We start from the raw sequence: 20,760 nt of genomic DNA on the forward strand, positions 1-20,760 counted from the left end.
TAACCAATTTAATAATGCTCATGAAAAATGTCAATTGTATTCTGTGAGAATTATGTATAAGTATCTAGGAGTAAAATTTACACCTAAACATGAAACAAAACTCAATCTGGTACTTAGAAGGCTTCCGTGCATTTTTTCTGTGCATTTCATTTTGTTTTTGTTTTTTCCGTTTCTTCTAAATTCAGGACTTGTTTAACCCAAATTTGATCTGGCAGTTAATTACCCTGCTCTTAAACCTGGCCGAAGTTTTTTAATCAAGAGAAGCCTCTCCCTGTGGACTTTTCAAATTTAAAAATCCAATTAGCTTTAATGTTTTCCTCTTAAAGATTAACTAAACCTTTTTATTTTATGAAACGTTAAATAGAAATCAAGTTATCTAAAGTGCTTCTAAAACAATCTTTTAACAATTCAGGAAATGTTTTATTCTTTTTATGATTCAATTCTGTATTTACTCAATACCTACTATGTACCAGGCACATACTGAAAAGTCCTGAATGGATTAATTCTTTTGCAAATAGCTGCTCACATTTAATCCACTATTGAAGAAATGGAACATCAGTACTTCAATCTTCCTCCACGTCAGAACATGTTCCCATTTGTTTTGTATGCACAAATTAATGTGCATTCTTATTTCCAATTAACCTGTTCGAAGCAAAATATCAGCATGATAATAACTAACATTTATACGGTGATTTTAAGATTTGCAAAACACTTTATATACACTTTCTCACTGGATCCTGACAACAACAGTGTACTATCTTTATTATTACTTCCATTTACAGAGAAGGAAACTGAGGCTAAGGTTAAGTGAGTTGCTTAGAGTCACATAGCTAATAAGTGTGAAGAGATAGGATTGAAGCCCAGTTCTGCAGGCTCCACGTCCCTAGCACTAGTCACTAATTAGACTGTCTCCTTAATTAGAAAACTCTCCTTCCTTTATAACACAATTTTAACATTATTCATCATTTTAGACATGTATCAACAATATTCTTAATGAGTTGCACAAAGCCAATGACTATATTAAACAAATGTATGGCATCCAGTATAAACCAACTACTCCAATATGGTATCTCATTTTCTTCAGTTTATAGAATTATATATTCCGAGTCAGCCATCTACTAGGACACTGCTACCATCTAGCCATTTGCCTTGACATGTACTCCCTCTTTTTTCCCCTTTCCACATGTTCTTGTCCTAGAAACAATAATCAAATGAATGCTACCTACCATTGCTACTAAAAAGGACATGGGCAATCAATTGCCTTATGACTTCATTCAATCTCTACTACTTTCCAGAACATAAATACCATTCTTTGGCTACCACTTCCCTCTATATTAAGCTCCATGAGACCAGATACTGCCTCACTTTTGTATTTGTACCCACTAATGGCACATAGTATACACTTAATAAGTGTATGTTGAAGGATTATGGGATTATAAATGTATGGAATCTATGTTCACCCACTCAAAAGTAATTATTTAACACCTACTTTTAAAAAATTATCTTTGAGTATGTTGATCCACATCCTTCTGTGCTTCAGAATGAAGTTGAAATTTTGTTTATATTTCTGATGATTGGAGGCAACGGTGTCAGAGGTTATAAAATTAACTCTGGGCTACTTGTCAAACTTCTTATTTTCTTCAGATCTGTTTAAAAAATCACAAAATAGAATTTTAGAGTTTGAAGAGATCTGTGTAAGATTTTATAAAAGAGTAGAATATAAAAATCAATTTATATGCTAAATTAGTATTGTTCTTGGATGTCACAACTCTTTCCTTAGCACAGAAATCAAGCATTTTGGGACTGAGGTGGTTTAAGTTTTCTTACTATAGTGTATTTATATTGGCTAAATATGTACACCTGTTGTTTTCTACAGTACTAGACTTGTAATCTTTGTGAGATTTTTCTCCTTCTTGCTTTTTTCCTGTTTAGAATCTTCTTTGTTAGATTTAAGCAAAATGTTTTACTGTTCATCATAACCTACTATCTTTCCTATATTTCAAGTGATGCTCCCAAAATCCAAATCCCAGAAGCAGTCTTCAACTCCCACATCTTTCTTTTTCTTCTGAATTTTTCATTTTGTTAGCAGTATTGATAAAACCACCACCAATACACCCAATTCTCTCTCCCTCTCCCTCCCTCTGTGTCTCAGTCTCTCTGTCTCTATCTGTCTCTGTCTCTCTCCCCCTCTCTCTCTCTGTCTCTCTGTCTCTGTCTCTCTGTCTCTCTCTCTCTCTGTCTCTCTCTCTGTCTCTCTCTCTCTCCCCCTTCCCTCCACACTCCCACCCCATTCCACAAGACTTCATAATCCTAGTAGTAATGGTTTCTAAATTTTTTTCCAGTGTTATCCTTTGTCCCCACATAAATCAAAAATGGGTTGTGATTGTTAATATGAAAATGTTCAGTAAGGTCCTCCATTATATCCCAGATACATATCCTAGGAAAATAGCAGACAACTCTATTGTTTCAGGACAAGAAATCACTGTCTTGATACCCTTCAGCAAGGATTCACCAGCTACTGCTACTTGTCTCTTTTCCCTTTCAGCACTATAAAATGACCTCTCACTTGATGGCACGTATTCTTCTATCATCAGTACTTGAAGCACAAGAAGGAGCCTTTTCCAGATGTACTAGGTGACTCACACAAATTCATTGTGAGATGGAGGTACAGAACCTCTCTCCATCCCAAGTTCACGTGTTCCCACCCATCCCACAGAACTCCTTTTTTCATTTAGATCCTGAATGTTTATAAATCTCTTGTGGCTTAAATTCATAGCTAAAGAGTTTAACTGGATTAGTAAAAGGGATAAAGATAGGGACTAGATTTATAATTTTAGTAGTACAGGGAATTCTCAGGTGAAGGAACCCCCTCTACCAATGCAGATCAACACCTTCTCTACAATTTATAGTCTTAAAGAATTGCCTGGATTATGGAGAGGTTAAGCAACTTGGCCAGGTTCACATAGCTAGTATGTGTCAGAGTTAGGACTTAAATCTAGGTATTCCTAAATCTGAGTCTACCATTCAATAATTGTTTCAGCCTTAAAGTACTTCTTAGAGGCCTATTGGCCACTCTTCTAACTAGATTCACTATCTTTGGGGAAGGGATTACAAAAGTTTGAACAAATGGGAGAGACAGAAGTGGAGGGATTGATTGGAAAGTTAGGTAGAGAATTATTTCAGTGTAATGATAAAAGCACTAGCCTAGGAGCTAGTACTAGACCAAGTTCTAATCACTGCACTGCCAGTAAATTTCTATGTGACCTGATGCATGCCAATTTTGGGGGGAGGTCCCCTTCATTTTCTTTATCTGCAAAAAAAAAGAGTGGAACTAAATCACCTGAACTAAGCCACCAGCACCGTGGGCAACAAGGTGTGGAAATGGAAGGCAGAATAGGTTGGGGGCAGGGGTTGACTCCCATTCTGATATGTCTCCTGAAGTCAGCTGCCCATAGGCCTCTTTATTTTCTTAGCACTTCATTTTGGGAAGGGATAGCTATAGCCAGTGTACTTAAAGTAGGAGACACTTTAAACAAATGATGTACAGCAATTTCACAAGTCTCTGCATATGTTGCAATTTGTGTTTATATGTGGTCCTGATTGCTTTTTCTTTCAGGATATTAACAGAGATGTTTCCTTTGTACCTAAAGTGCTATTTTTGATATTTCTGACCTCATTGACTAGAGACTTATATGTGTACACTCAGGAGAAGAGCAGTAATGACAAAACATGGTCAGAAGCAGTGGAAACTATCTCTGAGAAAAAGAATAATATATTTTTTCAGTGCTTTATGGTTTGCAAAGCACTTTATATCTAATATTTCATTTGACCTTTGCAATAATGCTGTGAAATCAGTGTTATTTTCTTTTTGCAGATGAGGAAACTGAGATTAAAAGAGGTTAATTGACTTGCTAGTGTCACTCGGGTAGCTGGTATATGAAGAAGGATTTTAACTCAGGCCTTTCTGACACAAAGCCCAGTGCTCTACCTAGTATGTCACCTAACCTCCTCAGAGATTACTTTCTCTGCATTCTAAGGGCATATCAGTGGCAGTGGTCAAGGGATCCTGAAATCAGGGTCAGAAGTCTTGACACTAAGATCTATTTTACAGTGTTCTTATAAATTAATAGGGACAAAGTAAAATAATTAAATTTATTGGCTTGTACAATATACTTTACAAACTAAAAAAAAAACCTTTAAATATAGACTGTGTCCTTCTGCTATAATCACTTGTTTTACATGATATGGCATTAAATTCACAAGATTTTGACACATATTCTTCAATTCTTCGTCATTAAACTATACTTATCATACTGGAATTAAGCATATCCTTGAGAAAAAGGCCATTTTTCTAACTCTATCCTTGATTATAGCTCATAGGTTTTTGATAGAGATTAAATCAGGAAATTTCCCAAGTCATTGGTATATATTTATCTCTACTTCTTAGATAAATTTCTTAACATTTTCTGATATATAGCATGGTGAAAGGTTGTTCTGCAGTATTACAACTCCATCTGGGAATTTCTATAATTATGGAATAAGTCTGCTTCTTGGTATATCAATCTATCAAATAGAGTTTATCCTTTCCTCAATGGGAACATGTCTTCCCAGTCCATTGGAAGTAAAATATCCCTTAAATATACTTTGCTATAGATGTTTTACAGTAATGAAAATGCCCAAATCTTACAGAACACACTTTGCTTTCTTCTAATAATAGTCTTGATATAGTCTTAAGTGAAAAAGTCAATTTCATAAGTAAAAATTAATGTTTCCCCAATCTTCAGCACTGTAATCTTTGGTTTTCTGCTGATGTCATGTTTTGTTTTGTTTTCCTCATGGATGCAGTTAGTATTTTCTTAATTGGTCTTCTTGATGGTTTTCTAACTTCAAGAGGCCTACTCCAAACTGTGGAGGAATCAATTAAAGTTCCTATATATCGAGCCCTCCATCTTAGGGCTTTGCTTATATTCTGAGGATTAATTAGGCTTTTTGCAAGAATATCTGTGCTTCAGCCTATTTTTGTTTGCCTCGAGTAATTTACACACTGTTGTATGCTGTGATCCAACAATTCCTTTGGGTCTGGGTATATGACTGGGCTCTTTTCCAACCATCAGCCTAAATTTGGATATGCATATTCCCTCTAGATCGGAGTCTGCATTCTGGAGATCTGAGGACTTTCCCCTTGATCCATCACTAGCTATGACTTCTAGGGAAATATAATTACTTCCTTTCTCTAAACCTCACCATGTTGTAAAGAAGTAATAGCCAATTAATTCTGGCTGGCAGGGCTGTCCTTGGCCAAATTTTAAAAGTAGGCAAACTTTTTAATGACATTAATCAATTGTGCTGAACAATTATTAGAAGACCACATAATTTTTTAATCAGTATGTGCGTGGCTGGTCAGTTTCTTTCTCTGTGAAATGAAGGGTTTGTATTAGATAACCTTTAAGGTTCTTCCAATTCTATAGTTATGATCTTCTGATATTGTTGGAAAGGTGACAAAGACCAACTCCTCAGGATTCAGGTAGTGTCAGATTAAGGGAACAATTCTTAGAGGCTTTAACATCCAAGAGTAAAAAGTAGTGTATGTGATGTGACTGAAAAAGTTCCAAAAGGCCTTATTATTGAAATGGATGTCATTCTTGACTTTAAGGGACCTTTAAGGTTTAAGATATTATGTTGCTTGAGAAAGGAAACACATGAAAGGCAGTATAGAACATCTCGTGGAAAAAAAATTTAAAAAATCATTATATTTGGAGTCAGAGAACCTAGGTTTGAATTCTGATGATACTCCTTATTATATATGTGACCTGAGGCAAGTTACTTGAATAAAGAAATGAAAAAAGTATTTATTATGTGCTTTGTTGTTGTTCAGTTGTGTTTGACTTTTCATGACCTCATTTGAGGTTTTCTTGCAAAGATACTGGATATTTTACCCTTTTCTTCTCCATTTCATTTTACAGATGAGGAAATTGAGGCAAACAGGGTTAAGTGACTTGCTCAGGGTCACACAGCTAATAAGAATCTGAGGTTGGATTTGAACTCAGGAAGATGAGTCTTCCTGACTTCAGGCCTGGCACTCTATACACTGTGCCACCTAGCTGCCCATTATGTGCTTACTATGTACCAATCATTGTGCAAAGTTCAAATCTAATCCCAACTCTAATTTCAAATTCCTCTCAATTTGTTTTCTAATCTACAAAAGGAAAAAATTGGAGCAAATTATTTCTAAGGTCCCTTTGAGATATAAATTCTATAATCTTCACCCTTGTGCCAGGTAAAAGGCCCTATACACAGTAGATATTCCATAAATTTTGATGTGGAAAAAAAAGCAAACAAACAAAACTTGTATATCTCTTTGAAAAAACTAATTGATATCAGTTGGTTAAATGGAACTGGGGTGCTAGTTATTGGTGATAAACATGGTAGAGAACATACTGCAAATGCCAATGGCATTTCAAAAGAGATGCCTCAAACCCTCAGGAGTACCCTTATTATCGTCAGGGAGATATACAGCCTGTTTATGGACTTACAAGTTAGAGGATACTCTCTACATTAATAATCTGATCAAAGGAGATCTACACTGTGCCTGTGTATAAACATTAAGGAATTATGACAGAAGTGGAGGAGGAATCTAATAAGATAGGGGATTCTGACTGAATAATCCTGTAGTGCCAACACAATATTCACAGGGCCGACAGCAACTGTGAATATGCTGGCATAGTGGTCAAATGCAAAATATAACAGACTCTCCATATATAATATGGAAGAAAAACATTTATTCAGACACCATAAAACCAAATCCCAACAACAGGAAACCAAATCCATCATAGCAACATAGACATTAATACACCACTACACAGCAGAAAGCCACAAACAAGCCTTCCCACAAACAAAACTTTTACTCACTAGCCTGTCTGCTTTCCTGCCATCCTCTCTCCTCTCTCCACCTAGCCATTCTGACTCCCAGCTTCCTGTGGCCTCTGCTCCACCCTTCATCAAACTCCCCCCACCACAGGCTCCATTCAGTCTACAAGGGGACAGGGAAAATCTTCAAATCATGTAAAGTCTTCAACTTACCTTAAGCTCATTAAGGGCCATGGAAGATCTTCAAATTCCCATTACCATTACAAATCCATACACCTATGCTAGAATAATGTAAGAATTTGGGACATAACCTACCAGACGGTGGAGCCAATGAGAAAGCAGTAGCTGTGTTTTGAGAGTCTGAGAGAGACATAGGAAACTAGGATGATAATCCTGAATACTTCCTGTTGTTGGGTAGTATACATGCCAGGAGCACTGAACACTTGATTTGTGACAGCACATATCCTAGACCTTACCACAGAAAGGAGCAGACAGTGGTCACAGCAACCCTTGGCTCCTAGTCACAGCTCCCCTGAATGTACTAAAAAAAAAAGTTATAGGATTCTATACAAGTGTAATTTTGGTATTGTGTTTTCCCCCATCTATTGATTTTATCACAAATGGTGATCCATATTTGGCAAATATGGTAATTATTAATGAGACTATCAAATTAATCAGAACATGCCATTGCTGAATCTTTCTGGACAAGTAGGAAACTTTTTGATAACTCATCCTATAAGCATAGTCATTGAGAAGCAGCATTTCATCAATGTTTTCTCTTTCATCACAAGAAGCAATCCACATTCACTCTTTTGTTCAGCATTACATCTGTGGGAATTATTATTGAACAATGAGCTTGCCCTTCATTACTTATAATGTCTGAAAGTTGTAAGATTGATTGAACTATGTTATGGACTAATATTACAGATTAATAGTCTCTCAGATGAGTTTAAATTACATGATTCTTGCCCTCCAGTAATACCAATGGCCAATAAAATTACACTGCTACTCTGATTACTCTTTTGTTCCATGATTATTTATAGATAACACGATTGATTTTTATTTCCTCTTTCAAATTACAGTCAGAGATAGTGAGGTACTGAATTCCTTTAAGGGTTTGTACTTTGTTCAAACAGTTGGTAAATGAATTTTGATCATCTGGAAAATCTTTTTGTGCATATTATTGTAATTATATATTATATTATATTATATTATATTATATTATATTATATTTATTATATTATATTATATTTATTATATTATATTATATTGTAATATAAAATCAAATTAAAGAAAAATATGAGCTATACATAGGTATATTTACTAAAGTACTTGATTCATATTATTTCTATTCTTAATCAAGGTACCTAGACTTAAAATATGGTAAAATATGAAAAGTAAACGTATCACCTCCCTGAAACCCAGGACTTGAAACTTGAAAATGTCTTGAAACTATATCATCCAAGAATTGAATGAAGGAACTAGGGATGTTCAGCTTAGAAAAGACAAATTTAAAATGCAACTACTTATTTTAGAGACTTTCTTATGCTACTTTTTGGAGGATTTTTTTCATTTATTTGGCTCATAGGAAACCTGGGAAATGGTCTACATTGTTCTCCCCAGTGTCCTAAGATTGATTCTTCACTTGCAAACTTGTAGTTCATATTACAGAGAAAAGTTTTATTAAAAGGAGGAAAACAAGTAGAAACCATAAAATCAACCACCATTATCCCTGAGCATGTATGTAGATCCTCAGTCATTTATGGCCCTAAGGATAAGGGCTCTTTGGCCAGAGTCTGTACACTACACAACATGTCTTGGCCACTTGTTGCTCAAGTTGAGAACTGGGATAAGGCACCAGTGATATCTCTCCATCCCTTATGTTCTCCCTCCCTCTTCTCTCATAGTCCTTCTCCTCATCCCTTTCTTGATCTACCCCAGTCTTTGTTTCTGTCTCTCTCCTCCCTTCTCCCCCCTGCCACACTCCACCCCCACCCCCATTCCTCATCTCTGTAACTCAGAATTCTCAAGAGATCTTCCAGCCTCAGCCTCCCAAGTAGCTGGGATTATAAGTGAGTGTCATCACACCCAGAGAGTTTCTATTATTATTATCCTCAAAAACTATTAATGAGTGTATATCTGAATGTGTCCAATGCCAATCTATGTATATGCAAAAAAAGAAAAAAAGGAACGCTCAAATAGTATGTATCACTCCAAGGATTGGTGAAGAACCAATTCTGGGGGTGATAGGTGGGGTACGGTAAAATCATAGACCCTTCAAGATGGAAAAGATTTTAGAATTCAACCTTCCTTTAAATGCCTTGTTTTGGGGTGGCCATTTGGCTCAGCGAGTAAGAGCACTGCCTCCAGTGTTGGGATGACCTGGATCAAATCCGGGCTCAGATACTCAGCACCACACACAGAAATAACTGGCCGCATAACCTTGAACAAGTTACTTAACCCCGATTGTTTCAAAATAAAACCAAAAAAAAAAAAAAGGCTTAATAATAAGTAAATAAATAAATAAATGGCTTGTTTTATTCTAATATCAAACCTAAACTATCAGAGGTGTGGTCTGATTTAGGTCCTGCACAGAACAATTGTATCATATATGTATATATAATATACACACACATATACAGAGAGTTAATTTAAAGTGTATTTGAAAATAGATCTGTCAAGGACAGAGGCCTGAAGCACCCTTTTAAGACCTCACCAGGTTGAAATCAATTCATAAATAAATACTTTTTGGTTCCACTAAAGGAGGGAATGTCTGGTCATTACTGAGGCATCATTTTCTTTGCAGCCAGGAGGCCTCTTGGAAAATCAGGGTCCTGCAAGGTGAATTTAGGGAGGACTGAAAATAAGTTTTCTATATTTTTTAGTTTTGCTAAGTTCAGCCCTGTTATATGGTATGCACATGGCCTCTTGTGCTACTGCTTTTCAAAAAAATAAAAGTCCTATTTTTTGATATTGCAAATTTCCTATTTTAAAAAGCTTACTGAAATGGCTTTGAAATTATATGAAATAACAATGCAGATATACTATAAACTTCATGTTTCAATTTCCTCAGTTACAAACAGGGTAAATACTTATTTGAACAGTGGTGAATATTTTTGTTCCCTTGAATCCCTTTAAAGAAAAAAACCTTAATACATTATGGACTCAATCTGTGAGTTTCTTACATGATGGACAGTGAAAAAAATTGCTTTCATCTCTTAAAGGGTTCCTGTCTTACTTGAGGTGTCAGCAAATTTGAACTCTATTCTCCTCAGTTAGAATGTTTCTATAGCTGAGGGTGTCTTCAAGACTGACCATAGTGGAACAGTAAACACATTTTGTAAAGCAGCTGATTGTTACCATGGCAACATAGAATGTATTTGACATTTAGTCTTTTCATTATTCTTGGTTGCTATAGTAATGGAACCTTGGATGCTGACACCATTTCAGAAGTCTATTAAGACAACACCCCTTCCTAACCCCCCCAAAATGAGAATATTAATGAACCAATACATTAGAGTGTTAGTTGGGTTTTTTCCCCCAGTAATGGGACAGGCACTAGAAGAGACAAACCTTTAATCTTTTTAACTAAATTAAAAAGATGATTTTTAAAATAGGAAAAAAAATTAAATAAATTTCGGAATGGATAAAAATTTATCTTTTTAGGCAAAATTATTTTGTGTACATATATTTGTATTCTCTATGTATGTATATATTTCAATGAATCTATGACTCCATAGATATATTTTTAATTTTTCATTTATATTTCATTTTCATTTTATGCCTTCCAGTTCACACTCTTGATTCTTGCCCTTTCTTTACAGTGTCCTATAAACTTCTTCAGCCTAGAAGCTCATTCCACCCCAGAACTTCACCTCTGTGCTTCACACATTTAAAGTAACCTTTGATCTTGCAATCTTTCCTTCTCTTGACTGGGTGCTTCCCTTCCCCCATTTTATGTATTGTCTTCCCCCGTTATAATGTAAGCTCCTTGAAGGTAGGGGCTTTCTTCTTACATTTATATTCCTAGTAATTACTACAGTACCTGGCTCACAGTAAGGGCTTAGTAAATATTTCTTGACTTGTTATAGATTTCAAGCCATTTATGCCTGCCCACTTTTAATAGCTGTTATCTAGGACCTTCTGTAAATTTTCCACAGCAGATCCATTTAACATAATGGTGTCTTTCCTTTACTTCTCTTAGTACTTTGCATATAGCAGCATTCCTCTTTGTTCTAGCCATATGGCCATGCCATCTTTTCCTGCCATATGTCTCTGTGATGGTATCCTTTATGCTTGCCTATTGTTGGTTGGTAATAGGTTGCAACCTGTTTATACCTATCATGATGCCTCTCCTTTGCCCTTTGGGGGGCAACTTTTAATTCTTCAGAAACTTGCAATGGTGGTATTTATATAAATAAATAAACATATACATAGATATATAAAAATCATTTTCTAGTTATCCATGTATATGTATGTAGTATATGCCTAGATTATATAGGTTTTATATATTAATATATAATACACACACACATATATACAGAAAGTTAGTTTAAAGTGTTCTTGAAAATAGATCTGGGGCGGCCAGGTGGCTCAGCAAGTAAGAGCACCGGCTCCAGTGTCGGGATGACCTGGATCAAATCGGGGCTCAGATACTCAGCACCACACCCAGAAATAATAACTGGCCGTGTAACCTTGAGCAAGTTACTTAACCCCAATTGCTTTAATAAAAAAAAATTTAAAAAAAAGAAATAAATCAAAAAAAAAGTTTAAAAAAAAAAGAAAATAGATCTGCCAAGGACAGAAGCCTGAGGCACTCTTTTAAGACATTACCAAGTTGAAATCAATTCATAAATAAATATTCTTTGGTTCCAGTAATACAGCCAGATCTGAATCTACTTGGTTATGTTCCCTTCCCATCTCTCCATTTTTCCCACAAGGCTATCATGGGAGCCTTGTCAATATACTTTGTTAAGACCCAGATATATTACATTTATGCTATTCTGCTAATCTATCAGTGTAATGTGGTGAGTAAATGCAATAAAAGTAGACTAAGGTACTAACTTTGAGCAAAATCAGTTTATTAATAGTGATAAGTATACCTGTTAACAAAATGGGTCACTCTGGAAACCTTAGCAAAGTCAGTGACCTCAATGAGGAGGGGAGGATCTCCTCTTCTGACACCTAGGAATGGGGAAGATGTCTGTGTAGTTGGAGAACATTACAATTAGCTACACTGGAGAAGGGCAGCTAGTGAAAAGAGTACAGGCATGGAGTCAGGAAGCCTCATCTTCAATGAGTTCAAATATGGCTTCAGACACTTACTAGCTGTGTGATCCTAGGCAAGTCACTGAACCTGTTTGCCTCAGTTCCCACACCTGTGAAATGAGCCGAAGAAGGAAATAGCACACTACTCCAGTAACTTTGCCAAGAAAACTACAAATGGGTTTCCATGAAGAGTTAGATATAATTGAAATGACTGAACAACACCACCACCACTGGGGAAGGTGGGCTGGCATTCAGGTGTGGCTAATCACACCCCTTTGACAATTAAGGAACATTCATTGTTTTAGGGGACTTGTCTGTCTCTTGTAATTTTTGTTTGGGGTCCAAAACCACCAGATTTAATGTCCCCTTGGAGGAGATCAAACCTCGCCTAACTGCACAAGGACAGGCAAGGACAAATGACAATTCTTTTGTGGAATGACACCAGGTTAAGCCTATTGGGGTTTACTGACAATGAGCAGATATCCCAGGGGCTAACTGCATGAATGATAACACCATTCCCTTTCAACCATACCTTTAAAATAATTTAGACTAAGAAAGACCAGTTTCTGAGCAAGGTGAGTTCAGTCAGATACTAACAATTATAAAAACCAGTATAACATAAAATCAATTATATTGTAAAATCAATACAATATAAATCAGAAGTACTATTAATTTTTTATCTTTTCACATTAGTAATCTTATTTTAAAAGGGAGTAAATTAAGTCTGCTAGGGATAATCTGTAATGAACCTATACTGGTTCTCAGCAATAATTTCTTCCCATTCTAAGAACTCACAAACTATCTCTATATCAATACATTCTAGATTTTTGCCAAATATCAGCATCAAACCCATTCAGCTATAATTGGTAGGATTCATCTTATTCTCTCTTTTGAAACATGGGGCATTTGTATGTCTAGTCCTATGACACTTTTGTTTTCTATCATTTTTCAAAAATAAAAGGTTAAGGCTTCAATATTCACATCCTCGAGTTCTTTCTCTCCCAAAGTATAGATAGGGCCTAGGCATGGTAATTTGAACCCATCAAGGACAGACTTCTAGGTGTTCTCTTACAAGCTTTTCACTGAGTAGGGGTCAGCCCCTGTAATTCTTGTCTTCCCAGCTTAAGCACAATTTTAGGTGATCATAGGATCTCAGCATGGGAAGGAGGAACCTCAGGAGTCATTTAGTTGAGGCTACATTTATAAACAAGAATATTAGTTTGTATATATTGATCCAAGCTTACTATATGTACTATATGGTAGAACCATATAGTATATAATACCATATGTACTATATGGGAGCAATGATCATCAGTTGGTTATATTAAGAGTATATGTGTTCTCTGTCTCAGTCATTAACAGAAGTTATGGAAATTAGAGGGAATTCCTCAAAAGAATCAGATAGACCATTTTGACTGACACAGAGGAAGTTTCAGGGTCTAAAATAAAGAAAAACCCAAACAACAGCGGCAACAAAACCCAACCCCCAGGGGAAGGAACCTAGAGGAACAAGAGAAATAAAGGATGGATATAACCAAGATGGTTGATGGGAACCTAGGTGGGCTGATCATTTGGCCACATCAGAGAAGGGGCTGGGAAATTAGAGATATTTTGGAGTGATTTTTCTTGGACTCAGTGCACCTAGCATCTTTCCCTTGCCATGTTCTTCTTACAACCATCTCATTTGGTGACTGATTTCATAAGTACAATGGATAATGCCTGTATATCCTGAATCAAAATTCCCTTCATAGCTGGATTTTCTTCACCTGAGGACCCCTGCCATGTAGGATGACCTAGAAGATAGTTCCCCAATGGCTTCTGTCCCAGTCATATCCTCTGCTGCCTTCCCTTTATACAGTACCATCTGGGACCTTTCTTTGTTATTATGGTGCTATAGAAAAGAGCTCAGTATTTCTAGTCAGAAGTCTGAGTTTGAACTCTAGTTTTCCTGAAATCATTTCATCTTTCTGAATGTTAGGTCTTTATTTCTTTATCTGTAAAATGAGCGTGTTGGACTCTAACCACCAAAGTCTCTTCTAGCTCTGAATGATTCAAAATCTCCTCTTCACATCATCTTTCCATTTTCAGGTGCTCACTGAAACCACACTTTCTCCTGATGATCTTGATACTCTCTCCAACGTCAGCTGCTTTTCCTTTCAAACCTCGGCTATATGGATCAGGAGGAAGAGTCAGTCTACTCCTTATTCCTAGCTGCTACTTTCAAACCCTTCTTACCAATTAACTGCTACTATAACTGAGCAGCCACATCTCCTCTCTGAAAGTTCATTTCGTATTATTCATCCATGTCTATGGCCTCTCAATAGTTTCCCTCCTTCCACACAAATCTAATAATTGGCTCACAGTCTTCTTCACCATCTTAATGCCTATCCTCTTGAAATTCATAAACTTTCTAGTTTCTCAACCTCTTCAACTCTTATGACCTTTATTTCCATTCTACTTCAATCATACACAGACATAATGGTATCTCCTACCTAAACACCTAATTTCACCCCCAACCCACCTGAATTTGCTGCAGAAGGGAGAATTTTTAGTCACAGATCTGCTCATTTTCATACCAGAGCAGCTCACTAAGGAAACCAAAGATCACAGGAGATGATAATAGGGAGAAATAACAAGTCTGATTGGCTTTGCATCTCTGATATCACCTTTTAATGATATTATTTTGATATCTTTCAACTAAAATAAAATGCTAGATTTTTCTCTGAGTAAACTCTTATAAAAGCAAGAAATAATTTTTATCATTATTTTGCTTCTTTGAATTTCTTCTTGCATCCCATGGAACTTAATAATAGCTAGCATGTATATAACACTTTAAGATTCAAAAGCACTTTAGAAAAGTTATCTTATTTGATCCTCAGAACAACCCTGGGAAGTAGGTGCTATCATTATGCCCATTTTGCAGATGAGGAAACTAAGGCTGAGAGATTAAGTCACTTGCCTAAGATCACATAGCTACTAAGTGTCTGAGTCTGAACTTGAACTCAGGTCTTCCGGACTCCAAGACCAGCACTTGATCTATATTTTAAAAAAGAAATCCTTTGTCTTATCCTTTGCATTTGTCACAAAACATTTTGTGCCTTAAGATTTTAGTCACCTTTAAAGGAATATACCATTTATTTGCCTCTGAAAGCAGAGGAAGTATGAGTTGTTCATCTACAGAGGAAGTTAAAGCAGGCCATCTTGAGAACTCATCCAACTTTACAACTCTTGTGCATTTTTAAATCAACAAGTGCAAACAACTGGGATTTTTCCTAGTTTTGCAATAATTGGTAACACTTCTGACACACAGAACTTTCGATTTTTGAATTTTCGAATCTGACTGTTCACTTGACTTTTGCTTTTGAAAAAGCTTTCAGATTCCTTGTCTGAAATTCCAGCTACCAACCTTGGCTCTTTACCTCAGAAGCCACTACTATCTGTCATGAGAGAAATTCTAAGAGACAAAGTTCCAAGCATAATCTATTTGTTAGTTAGGCTAGCAATTAGCAATAAATGGGGTCAATAACCTCTCTTGATGACCAAAGACCTTGAGTGAGGGCTGACAGAGTCTTTTATAACAATTAGCAAGATGACAGTGCAAAACCTTGAACAACATGAGGTTTCTTTTTTCTGATTGGCTATCAATGATATAGTCAAAATTGAGATTACATCATCTGGACCTCTCCTTCTGAAACCCCCTTAACCACAGCTAAGACATGTGATTCAAGTCACAAAACAAAGTTTTCCAGGCAATGAGATTAGTCTACAAGTGATGGGAGTTGCTACAATAGTTTAAATTGATGAGATTTGACCTTTTAGGTCAGGCCTGCCCAACCTGTGGACCTGTACAGGCTGCTTGTGGCAGGCCAAAGGATTTCAGGCAGCCAGCAAAAAATGTACAGGAAAACATCTTCCAGGTGGTAGGTGAAATTTGCACGGGGAAGAAACCTCAAAAGGGAATATTAAATCTATCTTGTGTCTTAGAAAATAGAATTAAAATCAATTTTTAATTTTATATACCCAATACTCCCAATTCTAAACTCCGTCTTGGCCACCAACTAATAATGCTTGCTCATTTGATTGAATATTGTGTCTCTAAGACCTACCTCACAGTCAATGCCTCAACATCATGGTTAAAACCATTCTCTTGATCTCTTTCAATTTGAAAAGGCTTAGGGTATCTGCGTAGCCAAAATCCCAGCCATGATTTGATCCCTGCCTAGCCCTGCAATGGAGTTGGGCAAAATAGTATATTTAGAAACCATTGTTGAGGGGGGCAGAGCCAAGATGATGGAGTAGAGGAATCACTATAGACTAGTTCTCCCTACATTCCCCTCCAAACAACTTTAAAATAATGCCCCAAGTTGAATTTTGGAGAGACAGAGCCAACAAAAGGGCACTTTGAGATATTTTTTCCAGTCCAGAACAACTTCAGAGGAGAGGTCTGTGATACAGGAATGGGAGTTTACTCGTTACCAGTTATGGACCAATTGTGAAGCAGCAGCTTCAGGAGCTCTCAAACCAGAAATGCTAAGGGATCAGAAAACTAGGCAGAAAAATATTGCAGGGGACCCCTGTACTAGTACTGGGCCCAGGACCAGGTGCTATTTGGTAACTTCATTACCTATACTCACTACCAGGCACAGTTCCAGGTTGAAGAGATTATTTGCAGTCCCAAGGGAACAGAGGCCCTGAGGAATAGTATCTCTTGTGGTTATAAGTGACAAAAGAATTTTAAATGTAGTCTGAACTGTACCAGTTTCTAACCTGTGGATGGCCAGAGACAAATAAAATAGGCCAAAGACAGATGACTGTAATTAAATAGCAGTTTAATTTCAAAATGAGGAAAACAGGTTTGCAAATCTAAATCCCCCAGAAAAGGAGGACTTGCTCACTTAAGGTAAGGATAGGGTTTTTAAGCATGAAAACTACAAAAAGGCAGGACCCAATGCAGTCATTCTTAGCTCTTGAGTAAATAGTTCCCACAGCAGGTCCAAAAGTGCAGGTTTTTTGGGTATAATACAGGCATTCTTGGGACCTGTTGGAATACTTTCCAAGTATTAGAATCAATGAGCCTTGTGATTGTCTCATCTTTTTTTTATTGATATTAATAATCAATAATTATCTATAAAGATTTGTGTGTCATTTTAGTTATTTCAAGTATTCTTTCCCCTCCCCAAGAGCCATCCCATATAATAGTATTTTTTAGAGGAAAAAAAATCAGCAAATTAACCAATACAGTGAAAAAAATTTGAAAACATATGCAATGTATAACAACTGTGGGCCTCTCAACTAGGCGTGTCCTTTCACATCTCTTTATTCGAATCCTGCTAGACCTTTATAATTTTGTTACATTTACTTTTTTGGGAGGTGGGGTATAGCTGTTCTTTCCATTTACATTGTAGCTCGAATATTGTTTTCTTGGCTGTTTACCTCTGCATCAGTTGATATAAATCTTTTTATGCTTTGCTGTATTTGTTCCTTTAATATATTTAATAACTAATTTAATATATTACAGAATTAGGACTGGAAAGGACCTGAGAGACTAACAGCCCATCCCCCTCAATTTTACTGTTAAAAAAAGTGAGGCCCAAGGAAATTTAAGTAATTTGCCAAAGGCCACAGAAGCAGTGTCAGATGTAGGATTTGAATCTAGACCATCTGATTCTAGAGCCAAAGCTCTTCCCACAGTACTATCCTAACTACCAATGCTTCAACTTGTAGTGGAAGAAGTAAAAGTGGAAGATTAAGTGTAAGTGGAATAACTACAAAAGGATGGATAAGAAATTTCCAGGAATTTTGGTCAGGCTCTGTAGTAGGACTGGAGCCAGAGATTCCTTGAGACCCGGACTGGCAAGGTGGAGATATAGGCAGTGAGGTGGATGTTTGGATGACCTGAGTTTGAATCTCACCTCAGGTACTAACAATTTGTGATCCTGGACAAGCCGCGTACCTTCTTTTAGCATCAAGGCTAGAGATGGCAAGGTTAGTGTAGCCTCTGGGACTTTGGAGCAGCCTGGCTCCAAAGGCAAAAACTACAATAGGGATGTTTTCTATTTTTTTCTTTCCTTTTTCTTTCTTTTGCGGTGTGTGTGTAGTGGTAGAGTACTGGAATGAATAATAATTCTATTCTGTTGAGGGTATTTGGGCAAAACTGGGTCCCTTAGTTTCTTTCTACTATGTCATTTTGTAGGAAGTTTCCATGAAAAACTTTATTCTCCAGCCTTACCTAGACTCCAGACCCCTATTCACATTGTCATTGCTTCAAGTTCTAAAAAGGATAATCAAAGTGACATGCATTTGTGAAGCACTAGAGAATCAAAACATGCTTGCATGCCTACCTGTCTGAATGAACAAGCTAGACAAGGTTCAATTTATAGTTATCTGCAAAAGAAAAAGGGTTGGTTTCAGAGAAAAGCACTTAGCAAAGTGTTTGCAACACCTTTCAGAGAAGTCAAGAATCTTCCTGGTTGCCTTCTGCTCCCTGGGTGGGAGGGCACAGTATATGTCTACACACTAAAAGAAGAAATCTAAAAATGTATTCTGAGCTTTCTTGTCCTGCTCACTCTTAACTGTTGATTTTTTTCTTGTTCTAATTCTTTGTTTTTCATTTTTCAAATGCTTTATTAACTTCTGATTTACATCATTCATTTCTGCCAGAGATGAGTTGCAAATTTTCTCCCTGTTTTTCCCCTACCACCACCCCAAAATAGCAGTCCCACAGGATATCCCTTCCTCAAATCTGCTCTCTCCCATATTTTCTCCCATAGCCCTTTCAACTTTTCCAGTAGGGCATGGTGGATCTCTATGCCCCAGTGCCTGTATATCTTATTTCCCAATTACATGTAAAATAGTATTAATAATAGTGTATATATACATATATTTAAACATTTGATTTGAAAACTTTGAATCCCAGATTCATTCCCTTCTTCCCTTGTCACCCACCCTTACTGGGAAGATAAGAAGTTCAGTATAGGTTGCACATGTGAAGCTAATGCAAAACATTAACATAGTAGATATATTGTGAAAGACTGACTATATTTCCCTCCCTCCTATCCAACCTCCCACTTGTTCTATTCTCTACTTTGATCCTGTCCCTTTTCAAAAGTGGGTGCTTCCAACTTCGCTCCCCTCCCCAGCCTTCACTCCCTTCCATCACCCCCCTCTCATCCCCTTCCCCCCTACTTTCCTGTAGGGTGAGATGCCCTATTTAGTGTGTATTTCATTCCCTCCCCAAGACAAATTCAATGAGAATAAGGTTGAACCATTCCCTTTTGCCTTCCTATTCTCCCCCTCCATTGTAATCATTTTCCCTTGCTTCTTCTACATGAGATAGTTTACCCCATTCTATCTCTCCCCATCTCCTTGCATTATATTCCTCTTTCACCTCTTAATTTCACCTTTTAAGTATCATCCTTTCCTATTAAATTGGTCTTGTGCCCTCTACCTATGTATATCTGTAAACATATATACACACATTTATATATGTATTCATATGCCCATATACCCTCATATGTAGACATATATACCCTTCAACTGTTTTCATACTGAGAAAAGTTTCATCAGTTACAATTATTGTTTTTCCATGTAGGAATGTTAATAGTTCAACTTTGATAAGTTCCTTATGATTTCTTTTCCGTTTACCTTCTCATGCTTCTCTTGCTTCTTGTATCTGAATGTCAAATTTTCTATTCAACTCTGGTTTTTTCAGCAAGAATGCTTGAAAGTCCTCTATTCCACTGAATGACCATATTTCCTCCTGAAACATGATACTCAGTTTTGCTGGGTAGGTGATTCTTGGTTTTAATCCCAGCTCCTTTGATCTCCAGAATATCACATTCCAAGCCCTTCAATCCCTCAGTGTAGAAGCTGCCAGATCCTGGGTTGTCCTGATTGTGTATCGACAATATTCAAATTGTTTCTTCCTGACTGCTTGTAATATTCTCTCCTTGATCTGGTAATTTCAGAACCTGGCTTTAACATTCCTAGGAGTTTTCTTTTTGGGATTTTTTTCAGGAGGTGATCAGTGGATTCTTTTGACCTCTATTTTCCCCTCTGGTTCTAAAATATCAGGGCAGTTTTCTTTAAGGATTTCTTGGAGGATGATTTCTAGGTTTTTTCTTTGATCATGGCTTTTGGGTAGTCCAATAATTTTTAATTATCTCTCCTGGATCTATTTTCCAGGTCACTGGTTTTTCCTGTGAGATATTTCACATTGCCTTCTATTCTTTTATTTGTTTAGATCTGTTTAACAGCATCTTGATTTCTCATAAAGTCATTAGCTTCCATTTGCTCACATCTAATTCTGAAGGAATGATTCTCCTCAGTGAGCTTTTGAGATTCTTTTTTCTTCTGGCAAATTCGGCTTTTTAAGGCATTCTTCTCCTCATTGCCTTTTTGAGCCTCTTTTGCCATTTGAGTTAATCTATTTTTTAAGGTGTTATTTTCCTCAGTCAGGCTGTTGACTCTCATTTGGTAATTTTCTTGCATCATTCTCATTTCTCTTCTCAATTTTTCCTCCACTTCTCTTATCTCCTTCTTAATGTCCTCTATGGCCTGTAACCAGCTCGTATTTTATGTGTCTACATAAGAAAAGTGTATTTGTTCTTGCTGGAAAAGCACTAT

At 36.7% G+C, this 20,760-nt stretch overlaps 1 long non-coding RNA gene across 1 annotated transcript in view; it reads right to left on the reverse strand.

Annotated features, from left to right (window-relative positions):
- Positions 1 to 318: 318 nt before the first annotated feature.
- LOC138155311 (uncharacterized) overlaps positions 319 to 20,760 on the reverse strand; it is a 76,965-nt gene continuing 56,523 nt past the window's right edge. The window contains exons 2-3 of the long non-coding RNA XR_011166798.1: positions 1,490 to 1,646; positions 319 to 642 (exon numbers count right to left, since the gene is read on the reverse strand). This is a non-coding gene — a long non-coding RNA (uncharacterized lncRNA). The remainder of the gene's footprint in view (positions 643 to 1,489; positions 1,647 to 20,760) is intronic.

Source organism: Petaurus breviceps, unplaced genomic scaffold (assembly GCF_028583685.1).
Source record: "Petaurus breviceps papuanus isolate PSGF00001 unplaced genomic scaffold, PetGlider_PUasm1.0 91133, whole genome shotgun sequence".
In the NCBI taxonomy this organism is placed as follows: domain Eukaryota; kingdom Metazoa; phylum Chordata; class Mammalia; order Diprotodontia; family Petauridae; genus Petaurus; species Petaurus breviceps.